General features: G+C 33.7%; 1 non-coding gene across 1 annotated transcript; it reads left to right on the forward strand.

Annotated features, from left to right (window-relative positions):
• The first annotated feature begins 378 nt into the window (after positions 1 to 378).
• Positions 379 to 510, forward strand: MIR7989 (microRNA MIR7989). Its single transcript, NR_127155.1, has one exon. It is a non-coding gene; the product is annotated as a microRNA MIR7989 (primary transcript).
• Positions 511 to 13,808: the final 13,298 nt, after the last annotated feature.

The following is a 13,808-nucleotide window of genomic DNA, read 5'->3' on the forward strand; positions in this document are numbered from 1 at the left end:
TAATTTAAATGTTATAGACTCAACATTTTTAATGTTTTTAGCATTAACTTGTCGTATTCTTAAAGTTATCGGGTCATATTTTATTATTCATTATAGTGTAATTTTTATATTTTTTGTTTGAATTTCAAATTGTGTGGCTGTTAAAAATGTATCTTTCTTCTCTATCCTTTGAGATCATCTAATCAAGTTCCTTGTTGGATATTTTTTATCAAGAAATATCTTGAGGTTGCAACTTGTAACACTATGTTCTTTATGTCATGTCTATTAAAATCAAATATAATTTGTTTTTACTCTGCTTAGTCACAATTTTTTTTACTATGAATCTAGACTAAGAATACCCATTAACTTATCAAGTATGTTGACTTGCATTATTGTGAGTTCAGTTAATGGTCTATTATGTCTCGTGATATTAGTAATTTTGATCATATCATTTATAAATGAATTAGTCAAATATATAATATGATCAAAATGACTCGTATTAGTTAGACAAATAAGTCCATTACCTGAACCCAATTCAACATTTTTGAGAAGTCAAATGATACTTTTAATTTAGACTCATAGTAAAGCGTTTTGTGATTAAGTAAGAATTTTTTTTTTTAGACTTGTTTTTAATGGACGCACAGAAAATATAATTTCTACCTGTTGCAATTGAGGTCTCATTATGCTTCTTGATGAAATCTTAACCTTTTTTTTTAATCGCGACACACTAAAATTTACATACAACGAGGAACTTGATTAGTACTATAGCAAGGAGGAGCAAAAGAATTGAAAATAGAGTAAATTTTAGGTTTAGCTAACATAAAAATCATATTTGTATGTCATAACTATAGTTTGCATACGCGTTCCACAACAAACTTTATGTTTGCTATGACTATTGATATGTATATTTTGGTATACTTATACAAAAAGAAACAATTGTATAAGTATATATTTGGAATCTGTATACAAATAAGAAAGTTTTTTTTTTTTTTGTATAATCTGTGTTTGTATAAAGCGAGAAAGAGAGAAAGACAAAAGAGAATTGGGTAGGAGCAGATTTGTATTGTATAATTATAAGTGTATAAGACGAAAAGATATGTATTAGTATTTGTATATACAGTTCCTCTCGATTTATACAAACACAAACACAATTTATACATTTGTGTTTGTATAAAGTGAGAGAGGCGAGAGAGAGAGTGGCAAGCGAGATATTTGGGGAGAGAGGCGAACGAAATTTTTCTCTCACTTTATACAAACACAAACATAATTTATATATTTGTATTTGTGTAAAGTGAGAGAGGCAAGAGAGAGGGTGGCGAGCAAGATCAAGAGAGTGGCGAGCGAGATATCTGGGAGAGAGGCGAATGACAAAGTATTTGCTACATATTATAATTAAATAAAACTGTGATTACAACATTTAATTTTAATTAATAATTTGCTATTTTATACTATTTTCCCTTGAAAATATGCTTCAAAGAATAAAGATGATAAAAATATGTTATAAGAATTTGAAATTCACAGAAGAAATATATTAATATTATAATAAATATAAATAAGAATCAATAACTTTAAGAATATAATAGTTTAGCGCTAAAAACATAAAAGGTATTGAACCCATAACATTTACATTTCGAATATGCATCTATTTGACTTTATTTGTAATGACAAAGAAAAACTTAAAAAGATTTGACATTCATCAGTAAATAAATAATTTTTTATTAACAAAATTTTACCATAAGCAATAGCTATTGTGATTTTAAGATTCATTTATTTCCTTTTTAATTTACTTTTGCATAAATTTTTTAGGTCAATTTTCATTTTAAATTCGATAATAATAAAATGTTAATAATTTTTCAAATTGCTACCAACTTGTCATGAATTTAAAAAAAAAATACATTTTAATACGACATTTTTAAGAATTTGAAGTTCACAAATTCTAATTTAATTAGTAAGTGAATTTGATTTTGACAAAGTATTAAATTATATAGCAGTTAAAATTATTTAGGAAGATAAGAAACATAATACTAGAATCATCTAATTTTAATCAATTTAATTAGAAGTTGGGGATGCAGCTCAAATGGCAGAGCAACTCGCTTTGCATGGGGTTCGATCCCCCACATCTCCGTATTCTCCAAATCCTTAATATCTTAAACCATAAGGAAAAAGTCACTATGATAAATATAAACACGAGGAGAGGTCTCTAAAATTGTCCCCAAAATAAATAAAAAAACTTTAAAAATAAAACAAAAAGGAGAAATTGTATGAAATAACAAATTATTAATTCAAATTAAATGCTATAGCCATAGTTTATTTTATTTGTAATTCGCAACAAACATCCCATTTTTTTGCCATCTGATTCGGTATACAATTAACCATTTTATACATTTCAGTATAAAATGCATTTATGTTTGTATAAAGCTAGAGAAAAAGTGTATATACAAATACAAATACAAATACATATATTTTCGTCCTATACACTTATAATTATACAAATACAAATACAAATACAAATACATATATTTTCGTCCTATACACTTATAATTATACAAATACAAATACATATATTTTCGTCCTATACACTTATAATTATACAAATACAAATACAAATACAAATACATATATTTTCGTCCTATACACTTATAATTATACAAATACAAATACAAATACAAATACATATATTTTCGTCCTATACACTTATAATTATACAAATACAAATCTTATTATACAAATTATAATGTATAAATGAATTTTATACAAAACTGAACAATTTGTATAAAATTTGATGTATCTAGCGAATTATACAAATCAAAAGCTCCATAGCAAATTTTAGCGCAATTATTCAAACTATAACTATAACGTACAAATATTTTGCTATATATGAAAGTTGTTCAAACAAAAACACACTTCAAATAAAGCCCAATCCAATCACCCAATTAAGTCCGCTAAAAGATCCGGGTCCAGTTGTAAAATTGTCGGGTCGGTTCATATAATTACGCCACCCTTCAACGCCCTTTCTTGCTGCAAATATTTGGGTTTTTAGGGTTCTTACAATTTCTTGATTTTGTATTCATTGATTGAAGAATCACGATGTTATTATCGCATCGGCGTCGTAGCCCAGGTTCTTTTCCTTCTTCATTTTCATTTATTTAATTCTAATTTGTTCCAAGAACTTGCAGTTTGATGAGATTATATTGTTAAACTGTTATTCATTTTGATTTGTGATATCTCCCTTATGTGTTTTTTCTTTCCGATGAGAACTCTCAAACGAACTGATCTAAATTACGTTGAATTTGATGAAATTCACTTTATTTTCCCTTTTGAACTGTAGTTTTAGTAATTTTGTTTTAAGGGACATTGTTGTAGTGGTAAGAGCGAGAGTGTGTGTTAGGAGAACAGATTGGTTTGAATCCTGCTCTAGATAAAAACATGATTTAAGTGGAGCGGAGAATGGTAAAAGGGACACCACTGTCCTTGGGTGTTTCTTGGTTATGGGAGTTGGACAATTTTAGTCGTTCATATATACGGTATGAAAAAATGATGCTTAATGTATGGAAAAAAGTGATCATTTTAGTTCTTCATATATACATGTAACCGAAATAGTACTTTTTGTACATATGAAGGACTAAAATGATGACCAACTTAAGGCTTTGGTTGATTTTGGATTATAAGCACGTTTAATGTTTACCAAATGCTTAGATAAGGTAGAAAGTGCTTATAAGCTATAAGCCAGTTTGACCAGCTTATAAGCTTAGCCAAACACTCTCTAATGTCCGCCGCTTCACCATATCAACTACTGCTATCTATGATTCAGAAATGGTAAGTACATGTACAACCTTCTACTTATGTTTCTTTTGGGTCATGGTACTCTCCATTATCTATTGGCTTTCTATGGCTTTTGGGGTGCTGAGGAGTTGTGCTCAACATGAAGGGTTGGTGATAAATAAAAGTTAATTTCTCAACTCATTCATTTTTTTTAAAATTCTGCACTATTTATCTATATATGTCAACAACATCCTTTTAATGAATGTTGATTTAATAGCCTAGATAGCTTTTCCAGAGACGAAGTTAAATTTTATTGTTTATAAATTTTTGATGTATAGATGGTTATTATGTTTGTACCGAAAGAGTAGTCACTTTAGTACTTTTTGTAGATGTATGCTGCTCATCTTTGTTGTTCTATTAAATTATTTTTTCGCTTGGATTCACGGATCTGTCTGTTTGAAACTGTGGCAATATGGAGGCAATGTTGGAAGGTAATGGAGCCAAGTCTTATCTAAGGCCAGAATTTTTATTTTTATATGGTTGATTGTTAAAGCACGAGAGCCCCGTACGTAATACTCATAAAATCCGAAATATGCTTCAACAATGTTCTTACATACATAGTTTAATAGGGAAAGAGATAGCAGGGACCAGTGAGTGAACTGTGATTACTATTCAAAAAAGGAAGAGTTATATAAAAAAACACTTACCTTTTATGGCGCTATTCCTTGAAGTTTTTCAATTAAATCTATAGCTTAGGGCCTTGAATTGGAAAATTTTGACACATGGATTAGAACTCATATCGACATTCTTAATTTGAAAACAGAGAAAAGATGAACTGAAACGTGTAAACTTGTCCATATGACAAATTCCTTCTTCAACATGTAGTGCATGTGTTTCTTAATCTCCATGTGCATGGTAATATTTGCTAGTGGGTGGTAAACTATCATATACATCTATTTGCATTAGGGTGGTGATTCAGTTTTCCAGGCAAGTGGTGTAATGAAATTCATGGCAAATGTTCAGTGCCTGAAATGAATATGTATACGTGTTCTTGTTGTCCTCATCTTTCTTTGTCATAAGCAAAATTATTGAGCTCATCTATACTACTTATTGTTCCCCAACCTCTGTAACTACATCTCCCACTTTTTATCCTGTTATCATTTATTACCGGTTCTTTTAAAAAAAGAGTGAGTAGAAAATAAATTCACTAATATTGTTGCTATTTTTGGAAGTGTAACTTATGAATGTGTAAAGTATTGTGTAAACGTTTAATACTTTGATATCATAGTTTAGATTTGCAACACGCTCTCTGTTGTGTCTTTTTATTGGACCAGTAATGTGAAAATATTCTCTTAATTGTGATGGTGAGGTTCGAACCTAGAATTAGTGTTTGTTATGATATACTTGATATGCTCTGATATCATATTGATGTCTGTGAACTGTCTCATTTAAAAGCTTCAAGTTGTTGTTTGAATAGTGTGGTTGCCTAGTCTAAAACCTTAAAGTGTATGAGAAGGAACATATTTATCTGTTAGGTTTTAGGTCTACACCAGTTAATAAGCAGAATTAATTTTGAACTGTCACAAAAATGACAGAGTGAGCCATGGTAGCTGGTCGGGTAATGTTCATAACCTCTGAATGATCCATCAATACTGAAATGTCCCTTTTGAAGCTTTCTCGCTTGGATTTATTACTTTATTTCCTGAGAGATTTAAAGAATGTATAACCTCTCTATCTCCATGAGTTAGGGGTAAGGGGTAAGGTTTGTGTACACTCTACCCTTCCCAGACCCTAGTTTGTGGGATTTTACTGGTTATGTTGTTGTATTGGGTAGTTCGATATTCCGTTGGCTTCAGACTGTTTCAACTCCATAGCCTTGCAATCTACGTTTTTTGTAGTTGCTTCCCCTGGCACTGGTTTTGTATCTTGGTTTTGCAACAGTTCTATTTGGATAGTTGAAAATGAACAATGTGCTTATTGAGACTTCAATTACAAAGGTGTTTGGAATAATAAAGGCCTGTTTGTAACTGAACCTCTATTGAAATAATCAAAGGAAAAAGAAGAAGAAACTTCTGATAAAAAAAGCTCTTTTTAGGATCCTTATACTATAGGATCAGAAGTTGCTTTATTGTTTAGGAGTAGTGCTACTTTCAGTTTCTGGAACCAATTAGATATCTCCTATGTAGTGTCCTTGCTATGCAGAACTATGTTTATCTGTGAGAAAGTTTGTCCAACATGTGATGCCGTTGGTTGCTTAACATCTGTTGTGTCTTCTTAATCACAGGCTATGGGGGAATTCTTGGTCAGGTGATTGTTGTCTGTCATCAGTCACTTGCAAGTAAGTGTTTGTGGACATATGTCCACTTTGGAATAAAAGAAATAAAATTTGGGTTTTGCTGACTCCTACTTAAGCAAATAACAAATACATCACTCTTCAAATACACCAGCTTTTGATGTTTTTTTTTGCATGGAAAGCAAGTGCAAATGGAAATCATCTGTAGGAGCTAACTTTTGGACCTTCAGATTACAGTACAAAAGTATATTGAATTTCCGTGTGATGACTCAGTCATCCGGGGAAAATATGTGCTTGAGGTGGTGACATCTGGCGGTTAATGTCTCAACAATCAGTGCTTTTCAAGAAGCAATTCATCATACCTCGATCGAATCAGAGGCTAGAGAAATTCTTTGGTTCATGGAGCATCTAGCATGGGAGGAAGTGTTGCAGGTGTGTCTCATTGCATCCTGCTGTTTTTGGACTGGTATTGGAGTGCATTGCTCATGAATTCGTCTCTTTATCAATTTTTTTGAAGAGGTATAGTAACTCATCTGAGAGAAATGCAGAGACGTGGAATTATTAGATTTTCATCTTCAAATGAAGGTTCATAGAACCAAAGTAACTTTAGAAGCACTTCTCCAGAGTAAAGCACAGCTTCCAAATTAGATTTCCTTTTAGCTGTGCTTCTTCTAAGATTCTCCTTGTCTTTCAAGGGTACTATGTTGAGCAGAAAGACGCCATATTTTCCAGTAAAAGTTTCCGTATGTATTTGTTTTCAATTTTTCCTGTGCATGCTGTACTGCACCTTAAGTAGAAGCATTTTAGTTGATGATTTGTGTAATTTTCATCACCTTTGGCGTCCTTTAGCTCAAACCTTTATCCGGATTGAGAGTGCGCTACCATGGATGATCATTTCTGCAGATTCTTCTGTTGGTGTCAGTGTTCTAAGACCCCCATTGAATCGTATTCTTCATGCCCAGCTGTCTCATCTAATGGAGAGTTCAGTCGTATGTGTTCCTTGTAGGATTAATACTCAAAAAACAGATAAGAAAAATAAATAAATCAGTAATTAAGAGGCTCTTGAAAACGAGAAAGAGGAGAGGTGAAGTAGGCTCAATCATAGTAGTGTTACTTTTCTAATTTTATCTTCTCTGATCAACAAAAAGTTGTTTTTATTTATAACAACAAAATAAATTTATTACTCTTTTCACTTTATCCTATCTTAGAATTCTCTCTCTCCCGTAATGTTTCCATTAAAACCAAGAATCTCTGGTGAAAAAGAGTAATGATGGCATTTGGCTAGACATAGCCAAATAGCTCATACAACGAATTGAGACCAATCAATTAATGTTTAATCATTTTGTATACATTAAACAATAAAAATCTGTTGCTAAATTAGCGATGAATTTTGAAAAAATAAAGTTAGTTATGGGCTGTTTAACAAAAAATTAGCAACAAAATTCGTAACTAATTGATATCTTTTTTAGTAGCTAGCTTGCAAAATTTCAGTTGCAATTCATGTAAATTAAACAAATGACTACTTTACACAATATTTGTTGTTGCAGCGTCCGCAGAAGATTGGCGAAAGGCTCTTGACAAGGTGGTTCCCGCCGTCATAGTTCTCCGGACCAATGCTTGCCAAGCATTCAACACCGAGGCTGCTGGTGCAAGTTATGCTACGGGCTTCGTCGATTTTCTCTATGGTGCATATATAATACCTGCAATATAAGAAGGAAGAAGCAAAGAGAAAGGAGGAACCCCGATATATGTATCTCAATTTTATACAGGTACATGACTGAATGCACTAGCTTCGTATTATTAATTGGTACTGCTTTTGGGAAGTACTAGAACTGGGGTTATGGGAATTTACTTTTAGCATTTCGACTTTGATAAATTGCTTATTTATATCTTGATATAGAACGTGCCTCGAGTCTGAAATATTTAAACTAAACCAGAAGTCACTATCTTCAAGGCTCATAGTACATGTATATTGTGTAGAGTTCCAGTTTTGTATGATCCCCATCATCCTCATACTTGGCCGAGAACACGCTATATCATAGATTAATTCTGCATCAACATATCTTAATATATAGGCCTGTCCAGCAATACTGGCAACACAGGGAAAATGCGCCCTTCAAGCAATGTGACCAAAATGATCTCTTCAGACATTTTAACAGTAAATTAGTAACATTTCACAACATTCTCAATAATCTTTTTAAAAGGATTTTTGCACTATAATTTGACAGTCTTATGTTTTTTTTTTTGAAACCATGGCTCTTTTATAGCCATTATCAGTGCAAGATTGATGAAACTGACTTACAAGTATGTATCTCCGCAGCTCCACCCGTGGTTCTATGTATGCATAAGTATTTGCATACGTCTATTATCTTTTAAGGTTTCTATACTCGTGAAACTTCTATATATCTTGATTGATAATTTTATTCTTCCAGACATCCTGTTGCCATAACCTACGTTTGAAGTGCTTCCAAAAATGGATTGGACAAGGCATGGATACAAGAGTCAAATGCTGCAGTCAAATTAGTCGCCAAATGATTATACAATCAACCACAAATAGACTCGGCACTGGTGACTGCATAAAAGTGATGCTTTTACAAGTCCTCAAGTAGCATGTCCTCAGGTAAGCACACACTTGTCTATGAGTTCAACCAAGCCCAATATCTTTAACGTAAATTCTTGGATCAACCTGTGTATACAAGTCAATCAAGAAGATCACCCTGACAACCCGTTTATTAGGGAAGGAGCAGCTATATAAAAGAGCTGGAATGGATATTGCATCAAGCGGGAGGATATTTGTGACACTGAGCCCAATATTTTAACAGGAAAATTTAATTCTTGGATCCACCCTTGTATACTGGTGAATCAAGTAGATCACCCTGATAATCCGTTTATTAGGGAAGGAGGGGCTATATAAAAGAGCTGGAATGGTTAATGCATCAAGCGGGAGGATATTTGTGACCATCTCTTCGGATCATTTCGGGCTTGGTGGAGAATGATCTGGAGAGAAATCAAGGTGTTTTTGTTGGAGAATTGTGGACACATCACTTGAATTACAGGCTATGGAGTGTGCATTGACCCCATGTTACTGGAATTGCAGGACAAGCGATCTATGGTGCTCTCAGGTGGTTATGAAGATGATGAGGATCATGGAGAATGGTTTCTCTACAGAGGAAAGTACGTGTTAATTATCCCTTCATAGATGAATTTTCAATATTTCTGGTTAGTTTTGAAGGTACTACTTCATACTGAGGCGTGTACGTAGAGGCTGATTGATAATATTTTGTACTTGAGAGTTTTTCATTATCAGATATTTACAGATAGACATTCATAAAAAAATAGGACAATAACTTAGTAATAAGTAGATTATCTGCTACAACATATTAAAAACATCGAGTTAGTGTAAAAATTCTTTACCTTATAGTACATACACAAGTTTATTCCATTTTGTAAGAATTAATGTTAATTAGCCCTAGAATGGTTTCCTTCACAAGGTCTAATTCCGTGGCATTCAATTGTAAGATTTTTGTAACTTCAGTAAGTTTGCAATATCTATGGTTTTGATTTCTACATAAGAACAACTTACCTAGTTTAACTCTTAGGAATCTTTCTAGTAGTTATGTATATACACACCTAGTTAATTACATTTGACGAAGTTTAATATCTATACCTTGACATGTTTTAAAGATCTGTATATTATTCTACCTAGTTGACAAAATCAGTTGACACAGTACAAAGAAGGGTCAGATCTAAAAGGAGATAGGAAAAGAAATAAGGAGGTTAAGAAAGTACATGTGGTCGCACGATGAACTCCTGGCGGCTACCTTCATTAAATCCACGCACTAGTAGACAACACATTACCTCCTAAGCGAGAACAAGGATAATATCAGTGGCAATAAATGAACAAATCTGAGATAGAAGAGAAGAAAAAAGAAATACCTCTCAATAGTGAATGCTCCCGTGTGAGCTCTGACATACAGAGAAGGAGAGGAGCAAGATGGAAACAAATCTAGATTAGGAACCAAAGTGTGAGGTTTCGGTGGTTGCCGGAGGGAAGCATCTGAAAGGTTAAGCTTAAAAAGGAAAGAACGGAATAGGCGGAAGTTATTACGTTCCTCTCTTAATATAGATAGAGAGTTTGGTTTGGGTTGGGCCGTATTTTCTCCATCACAAACATTGTTGATAATTGATATACGGCCCAAAGCTTTATCTATAATTTAGGATAGGAAACCAAATAACTTCCGCCTCTTTCGCTCTTTCCTTTTTCAGCTTAGCCTTCCAGATGCTTCCCTCCGGCATTCACCGAAACCTCACACTTTGATTCCTCATCTAGGTTTGTTTCCATCTTTCTCCTTTCCTTCTCCGTATGTCACAGCTCACACGAGAGCATTCACTACTGAGATGTATTTCTTTTTTCTTCTCATTTATCTTAGTTTTTGTTCATTTCTTGCCATTGATAATTTCTTTATTCTTGCTTTGGAGGTATGTGTTGTCCTCCAGTGTCTGGAGGTAGCCGTCAAGAGTTTGCAGTGCGACCACATGTACTTCCTTGACCTCTTTATTTCTTTTCTTGTATCCTTTTAGATCTGACCCTTCTTTGTATTTTGTCAACTATGTAGAATAATATACAGAAAAAACATCTGGAACATAAAGGGATCCCCTTCCTCATCCAAGTTATCTTGTGTCAGCACTACTTCCTTAGCCAATAACCAAAAAAATCAAGCTACTTTGTGTGGGATTTTGATTTTCCAAATGTGTTTCCAAGGCCATTGGAGTATCTGCTGGTTTGGTTGGTTCATCTGCCTAGAGGCTGCATTTACTTTAGAAGTCCCGTTACTATTTCACTGCCACTGTAGGATGTCTTGTTCCAGCCTTCAAACCACTGAATTGGTCGATGGTGCTGAAGAATTCTTAGTGATGATGGTGAAGTTCAAACCTGGATACTTTGCTTGCTTCTGACTCCTTATGACCCCATACTTTTTCGAAGGGTCGTCGGGACATGGGAGCCTCACGGATTTTATGTCTGTTATGATATACTCTGATATCATGTTGATAGGTGTGAACTGTCTCATTTAAAAGCTTAAGCCGTTGTTTGAGTTGTGTTGCCTAGTCTAAACGCTTAAGTTGCAAGTAAAGGAACATATTTATTTGTTAATTTTAGGTCTGCAACCGTTAATAAGAAGAAAATTGTTTTAAAATGTCGCAAAAATGATGAGTGTACCATGGTAGCTGGTGGGTAATGTTCAAATGATCCATCAATACTGAAAAAGCCTTATTTGAAGCTTTCTCACCTGAGTTTCCTACTTCATTCCCGAGAGATTTAAAGAATGTATTTCGATAGTTTGATATTCCTTTGGCTTCAAACAATTTCGACTCCATAGCCTTGCAATCTACTCTTTTCTACTTGCTTCCCATGGGCACCGGTCTAGGTAAAGAATCAGTTAACGGCATCCATTTACTATCTTGGTTTTGCAATAGTTCTATTTGGATAGTTGAAGATGAATAATGTGTTTACTGAGACTCGTCCTGCAAACGTGCTTGGTAAAATAAATACCTGTAACTGAGCCTCTACTGAAATCGTCCAAGGGAAAAGAAAGAATTACTTCCGATTAAAAATAGAACGTTTTAGGATCATTTTACTATTGGGTTAGAAGTTGATTTGTAGTGCTACTTTCAGTTTTTGGAACCAATTAGATATAGTGTCCTAGCTACGCAGAACTAATTTATCTGTGAGAATATTTGTATTACATAAGATGCTGTTGGTGCTTAATGCGAGAATTCTTGGTCACATGATTGCTACAGGTTCTGGAATAATGTCTTTGCTCAGGCATGGCATCAGGTACTTGCAACTTGCAAGTAAGTGCTTGTGGACATTTTGATTTTTGAGGTGTTTTTGCATGGAAAACAAGTGAAAATGGAAATCATCTGCAGGAACAAGCTTTTGGACCTTCAAATTGCAGTACTAAGCATATAGAATTTTTGTATGATGTCTTTGTTACACGGTTATTCTATGTGCTTCAAGCGGTGACGGCTTTATTACATGCCTTCAAATGTGTGATGTATTATGTAGATGTCTTTGATTAATGGCAGATGGCTCAACAATCGGTGCTGCTCAAGAAGCAATTCACAATATCACCGATCAAGCAATACCATAACCGAACCAGAGGCTAGGGAAATTCTTGGTTCACGGAGCCTTCGCCATTGCATCCTGCTGTTTTTGGACTGGTATTGGAGTGCCTTGCTCATGAATTCGTCTCTTTATCAATTTTTTCGATGAGGTAATGTTACCTCATTTAAGGGAAATGCAAAGACTTGGGAGTTTTCATCTTCAAATGAAGGTTTACAAAAGCAAGGGAACTTTAGAAGCACTTCTCCAGAGCAAATTAAGCACTACATCTGAATTAGATTATTTTTTGTAAAGTTGTGCTTCTGCTAGAGATTCTCCTGGTCTTTTAAGGAGTATATGTTGAGCAGAAAAGCACTGCCCGGCCACCGTATTTTTCCTGTACAAGTTTCCGTGTATATCTAAACCTTAAGTAGAAGCATTTTAGTTAATGATTTATGTAATTTTCATCACGTTTGGCGTCCTTTTGCTCAAACCCGCTCATTCCATCATTGTTTCAGGCACATTTGGCTATTGAAATCTAGTGAGTTGTGTTGAAGCAATGCCCCTGATATGGTGAAATAGATGACAACGGAACAATGAACGGCGAGGGCATTGAGAGTAAAAAGTAATGTCTCTTGGTAATTCGTCATTGAAAGTCTCTTGATCGAGTCCATTAGGAATGATGAGAGGAGAAAGGGAGAAGCTGAGCGTGAGGAATAAGCCCACATCCGTCTTAAGGCATATAGTGGTAAAAACTTACTCGAGTGTTTACACCAATCCAATACTCGTTACTACCTTGAAGCATTTAATTTGTTGCACTTTAATCGTTCTCGTGAAAAGGCGTGTTTCCCTATGAGGATGATAAAAAAAAGTAAGTGGTTAGGCTTTTAGGTAGATAGATAGATATGTAATGCAGTAAAGTTTGACAATATTATATAGGATATGGAATCTGATTGACTGTATCAAGTTTGAAATATTGCACCTTACATTAAATATCTTTAGAGGAAAGAAGAATTTTACCCTCTGCAGAATCTCTATCTTATCTGCTAGTAGTAGCAGGGACTCTCAAGTATTTCAAGAAAGCAACAAAGTTAGTTGACTACTTTTTCGATGAGTTGTGAATTTTTCAAATAGTTGTGACTTTTTCAATAAGTGGTGATTTTTTCAAAGAGTTGTGACTTTTTCAAAGTGTTGTCACTTCTCGAAAAGGTCATGATTTTTCAAATAAGACACAAAAAATATTTGTTCATACTACCCTTTGTTGACATAAATAGAGGAACTTCCTCTCATTTTTCAACCACAATTTTTTCTAATCATCTACTCTTCTTCTTGCATATTAATTTTTTTTGTGTAATTTATTATCGTTGAGTGAATTCGAAGTTTAGGGCTCGTTTGGCCATGCGATATGGTATCATGATATGGAATCATTATGTGATATCATGAGATGAAATTGAAGGTTTGTTTGGACATGCGATATGGAATTTTTGTGTTGTATATTTTCTCATAAACATAAAAATCCCATAAGTTGTAAAACTATTAAAATAGCCCCAATTGTTTATTCAATCTTATCAAATAAACAAAAAATTATAAAATCGCATAATAAATTATTACAAAGTTATTTGTTCTTCAGTTAAATAATTGTTTCATCTAACTTTAATTTAATAAAAAAAA

This window comes from Solanum tuberosum, unplaced genomic scaffold, assembly GCF_000226075.1.
Source record: "Solanum tuberosum cultivar DM 1-3 516 R44 unplaced genomic scaffold, SolTub_3.0 scf00026, whole genome shotgun sequence".
NCBI lineage: Eukaryota > Viridiplantae > Streptophyta > Magnoliopsida > Solanales > Solanaceae > Solanum > Solanum tuberosum.